At 43.2% G+C, this 11,452-nt stretch overlaps 1 non-coding gene across 1 annotated transcript; it reads right to left on the minus strand.

Annotated features, from left to right (window-relative positions):
* Window positions 1–4,840: 4,840 nt before the first annotated feature.
* On the minus strand, window positions 4,841–4,912 carry trnam-cau. The gene has a single exon. It is a non-coding gene; the product is annotated as a tRNA-Met (tRNA).
* Window positions 4,913–11,452: the final 6,540 nt, after the last annotated feature.

Consider the following 11,452-nt stretch of genomic DNA (forward strand, 5'->3'; position numbering starts at 1 on the left):
ACGGTTATGAGAGTGGAACTAATGTAAATGGGTGTGGAATTCACTCTCTATCAGTCAGTCTCTGTTATTGTGAGTGTGAATTCACAGAATCACAGAATTGTTACACTATAGAAGGAGGCCATTTGGCCCATCATGTCTGCACCAGCTCTCTGAGCATTAGTGTCAATCTCCTGCCTTTTCCCCATAACCCTGCACATTGTTGCTATTTAAATAATCGTCCAATGCCCTCTTGAATGACTTAGTTGAACCTGCCTCCACCACACTTCCAGGCAGTGCATTCCAAAACCTAACTACTCGTGTGAAAAAATTTTTTCTCACTTCGCATTTGCTTCTTTTGCAAAACACTTTAAAACCATGCCCTCTGGTTCTCGATCCATTTACAAGCAGGAAGTTCCTCTCTATCAACTCTATCCACACACCTCATGATTTTGAAAACTTCTATCAAATCTCCTCTTAGCTTTAACCTCTTCCAGGAAAACAGTCTCAACTTCTCCAATCTTTCCTCATAACTGAAGTGTCTCATCCCTGGAATCATTCTCGTAAACCTCTTCTGCACTCTCTCCAAAGCATTCAGATCCTTCCTATTATGTTAAGCTATCACTGTCACGTATGCAAGCGCGGATTTATGTCGGTTATATGTACATGAGTGTGAAATTAACTCTGTATGCTAATCTGTTACTGTAGGTGAATATAGAATTAACTCTGTCAGTTTCTGTCACTGTATCAGAACGTGGAATTAAATCTGTATCTGTCAGTCTCAGTTACTATATTAGGCCATGGAAAGAACTCCTTTTCAGGCTCTGCTACTTCAAGAAAGTTAATGCCACACTCATCATCTGCCAATCTGTGTTACTGTATATGAGTGAGATATTAACTCTCAGTCTCTGTTATGTGAGTGAAGAATTAAATCTCTATCATTCAGTCTCTGGTATTGTTTGTGGGTGTGGAATTCATACCTTCCATATCAACCTCTTTGCTGTACATGAATGCAGAATTAACTCTGTACCTGTCAGTATCAATTATGCCCTGAGTGTGGTATTCACTCTCTGCTAGTCTCAGTTACTGTGAGTAAGTGTGAAATTAAATTTCTGACAGTCTTGGTTGCTGTCTGTGATAGTGGAATTGTCTTCCTGTCAATGTCTGTTACTGGACCTGAGTGTGAAATTAACTCTCTGTTAGAGTCTGTTCCTGTAACCGAATTTGAATAAAAAGTCTAATAATTTGCATTACTGAATGTATGTGGAATTAATTTTCTGTCTGTCTCTGTTACTGTGAGTGTGGCAGAGCAGACAGGAAGACTTTTTATCCCATTGGTGGAAAGGTGGAGGGACATTGGGCACAGATTTAAGGTAACTGGCGAAATAAGCATTGGCAACATGAAGAAAAACGTTGTCATGCAGTGACTGGATAGAAGTGCATGAGAATATAGTAGAGTCAGGTTCAATCAAGGAATTCAAGAGAGAATTGGGTTATTATCCAAAAAGGAAAAATGTGCAGGGCTATGTAGAAAATGCGGTGAAGTGGCAAGAGGTGATTTATTCCTTCAGAAGGCCAGCATAGACACAATGGGCAGATTGGCCTCCGTCTGTGCTGTAATCATTCTATGATTCGATGAAGTAACTCTCTCTCAATCTCTCTTACAATATAGGAGTGTGGGTGGAATTAACACCGTCTGTCACTCTCTGCTGTTACATGTGAATGTGAAATTTACTTCCTGTCAGTCTCTGTTACTGTACAAGAAACAGTAAATGACCTTGTATCAGAAATGCTTGGGCCCTACTGTTCTCAAAAGTGCTCGCGGTTAAACCCACCGCCTTCTCCTCTCTCTACTCTCCAGTTCTAAGTCAGCCAACAAGAACATACCTTCAAAGTAAGCAAGGAACAGCTTCCACATCCAACATCCATTCTGCTTGAAAAGTGTTCTTCAGTTGTCAGTTTGCGTTTCTGACCTTGGTTTTGTGAGCAACACCTGCAATAATTCACTGACAACATCATGTGGATAGTGGCAATCTAGAATAAAGAGAGAAAATGCTGGAAGTACACAGCACATCAGACAGCAAATATGTTGAAAGAAGAAAAGTTCACATTTCTGGGTCACTGACAATCAACCTGCAATAAAACACTTACTAACATCTGCCCATGGTAGCTGTAGTTCCGACAATTCCCTGCATCCCAGAAAAGGCTCTATCAAATGCACTGACTTCCCCGGCATTGAGAGTGTGCATGCTCCCCAGGGCTGGCCCCGGCTCATTCTGAGGTCGAACTTATCGGCCCATTTCACCAATATGCTGATGTCCTCTTGAAGTTTAACACTATCCTCCTCACAGTTCACAATATCTCCAAGTTTCATGTCATCTGCAAATTTTGAAATGGTGCCCCATACACCAAGGAGTAGGTCAACAATATGTATCAGGAAGAGCAGGGGTCCGAACACCGACCCCTGGGGAACTCCACTATAAACTTTCCTCCAGTCTGAAAAACCACCATTCACCACTACCCTCTGTTTCCTGTCACTCAGCCAATTCCATATCCATGTTGTTCTGTCCCTTTTATTCCATGAGCTCTAACTTTGTTCACAAGTCTGTTGTGTGAGACTTTATCAAATGCCTTTTGGAAATCCATGTAAACCACATGAACAGCATCACCCTCCCCAACCCTCTCTGTTACCACATCAAAGACTCGGTGCAAACGGGAGAAGAAACCGGGAAGCGGCGGCTGGGATGGGGGAGGCGCTGCACCATCGGCTTCACGGTGCCGTCCCCCGGGTCTCTCGCCGCACGTCCACCGAACCCGGCGGCTCTGATTCGCACTCTGAGAGCCGCTGAGACTCGGTGTTACTGAGGCTGCGCTCGACCACGCGAAACTTTCTGTTGCTGTACCGCGCATGCTCGGCGTAGACAGGATTTCCGGTGGACATGGGTGCGCCTGCGCAGTCCGGTCCTTCTTGTAGAGCTAGACCGTTTTAAGTCCCCCAGAGCATTCTGGGAATCCTTTACCGCCATTTCATTCTAAACAGCGACACGGGAGAAAACATTTGTGTTAATCGTTTCTGTGCAAGCTCAATAGAAGCAAATCAGTCCCACTCCGCTTCCCCTTTACAATAGCCTTAAAATATTTTCCCTTCGGTATTTACTTGTTTCACTTTTGAAAGTTTATTTTGATTCGGTTTGAACCTTCAATTACGGCAGAGCATTTAAGACCGCAACAACTCTCTGCCTTACAAAGAAATGACAAGGGATGATCTATTCAATGTGGAAGATGGTGGGGAGGATGGTCAGGACAAGGGAAGCCTGTCGATGTTCTGGGAGAGAGGGAAGTGATGAGAGCAGAGCTCCCGAAATGGAACAGAAATGCTTGAGGGCTCTGTCAACCACAGAGAGGAGTGATAACCAGTTGAGAAAAAAGGTAGGTAAATTAGCAGTGTTGGTATGGAATATTACCTGTCCTCACCAAAATACTCATTCCAGCTGAAACAGTGATTTATGTGTATTTTCTTCAATTTAGCACCCCACATTTACTGCTCACAATGGTGGTCTGATCTATGTTAGGCAGTTTCAGTGATTGCTTTGACGAACATCTGCTCGGTCAGCAAGTCCGACTCTGAGTTTCTGATCTCCTGTGATTTTAATTTTCCATCTTGTCCTCACACTGACTTTTCTGTCCTCCGCATCCTGCAATGTTCTAATGAATCTCAATGTAAACTCGAGGAACCGTGTCTCATCTTTAAATTGAGCAGTTTAAAACTTCCAGACTCAACACTGAGTACAAAAATTTGAGAATGTAATCTTAATCCCCATTATGTATCTTTTCCGTTGGATATTTTGGTTGAATTCACATTTTTCTCTTGTTTTTGCATTTGGATGGCAGCTGTTTATCATGCCATCATTCACATCTCCTTTAGACACATCTTTGGTTTTGTTACTTGCCCATTTACCTTAACCTTGCACCATCAAATCTTTTGTCAGTTAACCTCTCCTGCCGTCCACCCTGATTTGGAAACCACAAGAGAAAAATGTTATATTAGATTTCATAATAAGTAAAGAGAGGTAATTAATTCATATTCTGATAGTAAATGAGCATCTGGCAATGAGTGACCACAATATGTTACAGGCTGAGAAAGGTCACAGAAATGTTACAATTTTCACCTTAAGTAATGTCAGAAAGGGCAGAATGAGCAGGAAGCTGAACACATTAAATTCCGAACCGCTATTAACAGGCTAAAGGAAACAATCAGAGGGTCTCAAAGGTTTTCTGTACAAGAGGGATCTGATGCAAGGCCCAAGGAAGGAAACTTCACTATCCCAGTTTTAAACCAGTAATTAAACATGAAGGCTGATATCTACTCAAATACTGATTAACTGCCTTTGACATGATGCTGTCTTCACTATGATGATTCTGTCATCCTCGATGGTACATGTCGCAGTGAAGGAAGCTGTTGTCCAAATTAGAATGATGAATGACTGCAGGTTGTCATATAGGTCAGACAGCCTGCACGTAATAAATTTCAATTTCACTATATTTTTCCATCTCAGAAATTTCCAATTCAGGTAACGTTGGGGTGATAATGAAAGAGAGAAGAACATTCATACTGTGCCAGCTGTTTGCGAGAAATGGGCTGTTCTCGGCTGGTGTATGTTTGATGCAATTGCAGCTCGTAATCTTGTGTAGATAAAAGCAATTTGAGATATTTGTTGCAGACTGAACTGTTTGCAGGAAGCCAGATGCCAAATCAGATGCCAAATGATAGATAACACAATTACACAACAGAGAGCACAGAGAAACAAAATAGGACGCAGCTACCTGCAAATCAGATAAGTTTATTTTAGTGGGTATCTTAAAATAGCAGAGGATGGTTTTGATCCATCGACCTCTGGGTTATGGGCCCAGCACGCTTCCGCTGCGCCACTCTGCTGCACGTTGTCACTAATTGATGAATATTAGTTTTGTGTATTAGGGAGCTAAATAGTCATTGTTTTGTGCTTTTGAGTTTTGAGAGGATCATCTTGGCTGCACAATTCCACTGCGTAACACCAGAAACAGACAGAGAAATGCACAGAAAAGCAGCAAGAGACTGTCAGGATACACAAGATGACAGAGAAAGACGCCGATCAAATGAGCAAGACACCGAGGTGGAGAAACTAATCATTTCTGTAAACTGTTCCCAGCTGCACAGAGATGTGCCCTGTTTGTAATAATGACTCCCGTTGTGCAACTGTGCATCCTGTTAAGTTATAGTGCACCCTGTTGTGCAATTGTGTTCTCTGTTGTGCATTTGTGCTCCCTGTTATGTAACGGTGCACCCTGTTGTGTAACGGTGATCTCTGTTGTGGACCTGTGCCCTCTTATTTGTAACTGTGCACTCTGTTTTGTGCATGTGCACCCTGTTGTATAAAAGTGTTCATTGTTGCGGGACTCTGTTCTCTGTTATTCAACTGTGCTCTCTGTTGTTTCACTGTTCCCTCTGTTGTGTAACTGTGCTGGCTCTCGTTTAACTGTGCTCTCTGTTGTGTTACTCTGCCCTCTGTTGTGTAGCTGCGTCCTATTTTGTTTCTCTGTGCTCTCTGTTGTGTAATTGTGTTATCTATCATGTAACTATGCTCTCTGCTCTTTTACTGTGTTTTCTGTTGTGTAGCTGTGCCATCTGTCGTCGAGCTGTGCCGTTGTTGTTTAACTGTGCTCTCTGTTGTGGAACTGTGCCCTCTGATGTGTAACTGTTCATGATTATGTAATTGTGTACTTTGTTGTATAACTGGGCCCTTTGTTGTCTAACTCTGCTCCCTGTTGTGTAACAATGCTCTCCGTTGTGTAACTGTGCCCTCTGTTGTGTAACTGTGTTCTATATTGTGTAACTGTGCTTTCTGCTTTTGAGAGATCTTCACCATTGTGTAATGTGCTTCCCTGTCGTGCAAATGTGTTCCCAGCTGCGTAAAAATGTTCTCTGTTGTTTCAAAGTGCTCCCTGTTCTGCAAAGGTGTTCTCTGTTGCTCAGTGAGAGTTATTTTCTATTGGGTAATTATTTTCTTTCAGGAGCCTTAATTTTCCCTGTCATGTTAATGTGTTCCATGTTGTGTTCAGATGTTGTCTCTTCCTGTGTGAAAATCTGGTAAATTCACAACTGGACCACAGTCGTCAATTCTCAGCTGTATCTGTTACCTTCTGGTGATGAATGTGATTGTGTGATACATCCTGAGAATTCTGTTATTGGACTTGAACGAGATTTGTTCTGTATGTGTCCATCACAGATAGTGTTTGTGAGTGTAGGATTCATTCTGCATCTCTGTTCTGGAACAGTTTGTGAGAGTAGGATTTCTTCTTTACGGGTCAATGCCTGGCACTATATGTGAGGGTGAGATTAATTCTGTATCAGGCAGTGGTACTGAATGTGAATGTGGAAATCATTCTGTGTCTATTAGACACCATTACTGCCAGGGGAAGTGGAATTAATTCTGTATCTGAATGTCTCCGTTATTCTTACTATTATTCAGACCTTTGGGATAGAGGATGATTTGCTTACACTCTCTCTCTCTGTCTCTCTCTCTCCCTCTCTGAACAGAGTCAGTGTCTGATTGTACGATAGTGCTGCAGCACCCAGCTACTGCAGACCAAGGACTTGGATCATTTTACAACAATTTCCTGCCATCCAGAAACAATCCACTGCTCCATGGATGGGACTGACTGACAGAGAAGGGAGTTCTGTACAGTTCAAATTACTACTTCCCACTTTCGGGATCCACTAATGTTTTTATTTGTTCATGGGATGTGGGAGTCATTGACGAGGCCAGGATATGTTGCCTCGCCCTAATTGCCCTTCAGACCAGACCCTGCTTGAGTTGTTGCTTTTAATTTTCTGTTTTATCATAATGACTATTAATTGAAACAAATGCATCAGTCTATTTTATATTTGCTACATCACCTCTCTTTGAATTATTATAAATAACTTTTTCTTCCTCCAGGCAAAAGTTTGATAGCAGCAGAATCGAAATAATGATTCCGTGACAAAAGGAGAAGTGCAGCCAGCTCCTTCTCACACAGTAAGTACAGTATCACTCACAGAAAGCAGAGACATCAGTTCCACAAGCACCAACAGCACAATAAGATAAGAGCTAAATAGTGCAGATGCTGGAAATCTGAAAGAAAAATAGAAAATGCTGGAAAAACTCAGCAGGTCTAACAGCATCTACGGAGAGAAAGACAGAGTTAACGTTTAAGAGTCATACAGACATGAAAGGTAAACTCTGTCTTTCTCTCCACAGATGCTGTTCAACCTCCTGAGTTTTCCAGCATTTTCTGTTTTTGTTAGCACTAAGGTAGACAGGCAGTGAGCCCAAGTCTCAGGAATGTATATTCGTTCAAAAGGAGCAGGAGAGTGTGTGAACCAGATGGGTTTTTATCAACGAGACTTTCAAGATTTTTTAAATTATATGTCACCAGCAGCTGTGGTGGGATTTGATCCCTCGCCTCCATAACATTATCCTGAGGGGGCCCTGATGTTTCTTGACACGGTAGGTGTGGAGAGGATGGTTCCTCTTGGAGGAGAATCTAGAACTCGTGGTCACTATTTAAAAATAAGGGGTCGTCCATTTAAGACAGAGATGAGGAGATTTTTCTTTTCTCACTGATGGTCTTAAGTCTTTGGAACTCTTTTCCTCAAAAGAGGGTGGAAGCGGAGTCTCTGAATACTTTTAAAGCAGGGGTAGACTCTTGAAAGCAAGTGGGTGAGAGGTTATCGAGGGTAGACAGGAATGTGGAGTTGAGGTTACAATCAGATCAACCATGACCTTACTGATTGGAGGAGCAAACTCGAGGGGCTGAGAGGCCTATTCCTGCTCTTTATTCCTTCTGTTCTTATGTTCATTAACCTGGAACTCTAGATTCCCACTACGCCACCATCTCCGCTAATAAAACTGCCATCAAAACCAAACAGCCACTGTTTAAAAAGTGCCCGTCCTATATCTCACCTTGAGCCTGCAATTGCTGCTCTTTGTCTGACTCCCCACATCCTGACTGTCCGGCTCTGTTCTCACTCCCCACTGTCCAACATCAACAAAACTGGGGAGTGGGAACTCAACCAGGAATATTCACTGTTGCATTGTGGGGAGAAAGCAGCAATGATTTTCAATAACAGCTTCTTGCCATTTTGACTCCCTCCTCCCAGGAGGCTGCTGTTTGTTCCATTCCCCCAGCACCGGGGTCTCTCCATTGGCAGCTCTTCCTGTCCCAGGTGGAGCTGGGGGAAAGCAGCGCGCATGCGCTCTTCCAATCCATCCCATTGAGCTCTGGTGGGTCGGAATGATGCAGAATTCTACAACATTCCGTGAAACAATTTTGTTTTGAAAAGTTCTCCAATTCACTTATAATCTGAGATCAGCAAAATATGTAGAGCTCCTGAGAAAGGGAACGATGAAAATTAGGACTTGCTCCCTTAAGAAATTCTGCTTGGGATCTTTCTGTGCAGCCTATTTGCTGTTCAGGGGCCTGTCTTCATAAAGCAATCTTTCAGATTCACTGGAAGAAGCTGGTAGTCGGGGTGTTTGCTAGGACCGTGCAGGAGTTAATATCTGTCAGGAACTCTAACAGATTCATTCAATCTGAGTGAAACACTCACTCACTGTGAGTGATACCCAACGGCCCTGAGCTGCAAGGAGTACAACAGGGAATCGAGGGTTAAACATGGGCCACTGTTTCTCACTCACAGACACTGTCATAGAGAAAGAGAGACATAGAGTCATGGAAACAATGTTGCTCAGAAGGAGGCCATACGGCCCATTCAGTCTGACTGTCTATAGAATAATCCAGTCAGTTCCATTCTCCTGCTCCATTCCTGCAACTTTATTTCCCACAGGTGCCCACCCAATTTCCATTTGAAATCATTAACCACCTCCGTTTCCACAATGCCCAGAGGGATCAACATTGAGGTCATTACCCGGAGTGAGACAAATTTCTTGCACACATCTCCCCTGTACGTCTTGCCTTAAATTTTAAATCCGTGCTGCCTAATCCTTCTGCTCTCAGCTAATGGGAACTGCTTTCCTTTGTCTACCTGATCTAAACCTGTTATAATAATGTACACCTCTCTCAGACCTCCCCTCAATCTCCGTTGCTTCAAGGAGAGCAGCTCCAGATTCCGCAAACAAACCTTGCAGCTATCATCACTCATGCCTGGAACTATTCTGGTAAATCTCCTTTGCACTCTTTCAAAGACTCACATCCTTCCAAAAACTTGGTGACCAGCAATTGAGTCAATATTCTAGTTGCAGGCTAACCAGAACTTTATAAATGTTAAACATAATGTTCCTGCTTGTATGCTCAATACCTCTGTTGACGAAACCAAAAATCCCATCTGCTTTCCTAACTACTCCCTCAAAATCTCCTGTCACCTTCAAAGATATAAAGACTCTTGATCCCTCTGTCCTTGCACAATTTTTAGAACTGGACCGTTATGTTCATACTGCCTCATTTCTGTTAAAATACAACATTATTTCTGCCTGTGGGATTAATAATGTATCTCTGTTACAATATCATTAAGGTCTGACACTGCAGCTTCTGCCTCTCCATGAGAATCTTTCTGGATAACACCAGAATTTACAAGGATTTCTGCAACTGATGCATTGTCTGTGTCTCACCGCCCTCACTCACTCTGTCTCTGTCTATCCCTCCACCCCCTCTCTCTTGAACTCCACATGAAGGTGCAATATTGTTTAGTGGCTGAGTGTGCACAGTTTATCTTCAAATCACAGAATCACAGTAGCACAGTGCAGAAGAGGCCCTTCGGCCCATTGAGTCTGCACCAACATGTGAGAAACTCCTGACTGACCAACCTAATCACACTTACCAGCTCTTGTCCCATAGCCTTGAACATTATGATGTGCCAAGTGCTCATCCATGTACTTTTTAAAGGACGTGAGGCATCCTGCCTCCACCACCCTCGCAAGAAGTGCATTCCAGACCATCACCACACTCTGGGTAAAAAAGTTTTTCCTCACATCCCCCCTAAACCTTCTGCCCCTCACCTTGAACTTATGCCCATTTGTGACTGACCATTCAACTAAGGGGAACAGCTGCTCCCTGTCCATGCCCCTCATAATCTTGTACAGCACGATCAAGTCACCCCTCAGTGTTCTCTTCTCCAACGAAAACAACCCAAATCTATCCAATCTCTCTTCATAACTTAAATGTTTCATCCCAGGCAACATCCTGGTGAATCTGCTCTGCACCCTCTCCAGTTCAATAACATCCTTCCTATAATGTGGCGACCAGAACTGCACACAGTACTCCAGCTGTGGCCTCACCAAAGTTCAATACAACTCTAACATGACCTCCCTACTTTTGTAATCTATGCCTCGATTGATAAAGGCAAGTGTCCCATATGCCTATTTCACTACACCACCAACATGCCCCTCCACCTTCGGAGATCTATGGACACACACACGAAGGTCCCTTTATTTCTCAGAACTTACTAGTGCCATGCCGTTCATTGAATACTTCGTTGTCAAATTACTCCTTCTAAAGTGTATCACCTCACACTTTTCAGAGTAAAATTCTGCCACTTATCTGCCCATTTGACCATCCCGTCTATAACTTCCTGTAGCTCAAGACACTCAACCTCACTGTTAACCATCTGGTCAATCTTTGTGTCATCCGCAAACTGACTAATCCTACTCCCTACTTAGTCATCTATGTTGTTTATGTAAATGACAAACAATAGGGGGCTGAGCACAGATCCCTGTGGTACGCCACTGGACACTGGCTTCCAGTCACTGAAGCATCCTTCTGTCATCACCCTCTGCCTCCGGCAACTAAGCCAATTTTGAATTCACCTTATCAAATTGCCCTGTATCCCATGTGCCTTTGCCTCTTTTATAAGTCTCCCATGTGGGACCTTGTCAAAGGCTTTGCTGAAATCCATATAAACTACATTAACTGCACTATCCTCATCTACACACCTGGTCACCTCCTCAAAAAAATCAAATTTGTTAGGCATGACCTCCCACTGACAAAGCCATGCTGACTAACCCTGATCAAAACTTGCCTCTGCAAGTGGAGATAGATACTCTCCTTCAGAACTTTCTCCAATAGTTTCCCTACCAGTGACATGAGATTCACTGGCCTGTAGTTCCCTGGCTTATCTCTACAACACTTCTTAAATAGCGGAAGCACATTAGCTGTTCTCCAGTCCTTTGGCACCTCCCCCGTGGCCAGAGAGGAATTAAAAATTTGGGTCTCAGCCCCTGAGATCTCCTCCCTTGCGTCCTTCAGCAGTCTGGGAAATAAATGATCCTGACCTGGAGATTTGTCCACTTTTAAGCCTGCCAGCACCAACAACTTGTCAATCCCTATATCAATTTGCTTAAGAACCTGGCATTCTCTCTCCCCGAGTTTGATATCTTCATCCTCATTCTCTTGGGTGAAGATGGACGTGAAGTATTCATTCAACACTCTAGCGATATCCTAT

The sequence above is a fragment of the Carcharodon carcharias genome, assembly GCF_017639515.1.
Source record: "Carcharodon carcharias isolate sCarCar2 chromosome 37 unlocalized genomic scaffold, sCarCar2.pri SUPER_37_unloc_1, whole genome shotgun sequence".
Taxonomy (NCBI): Eukaryota; Metazoa; Chordata; class Chondrichthyes; order Lamniformes; family Lamnidae; genus Carcharodon; species Carcharodon carcharias.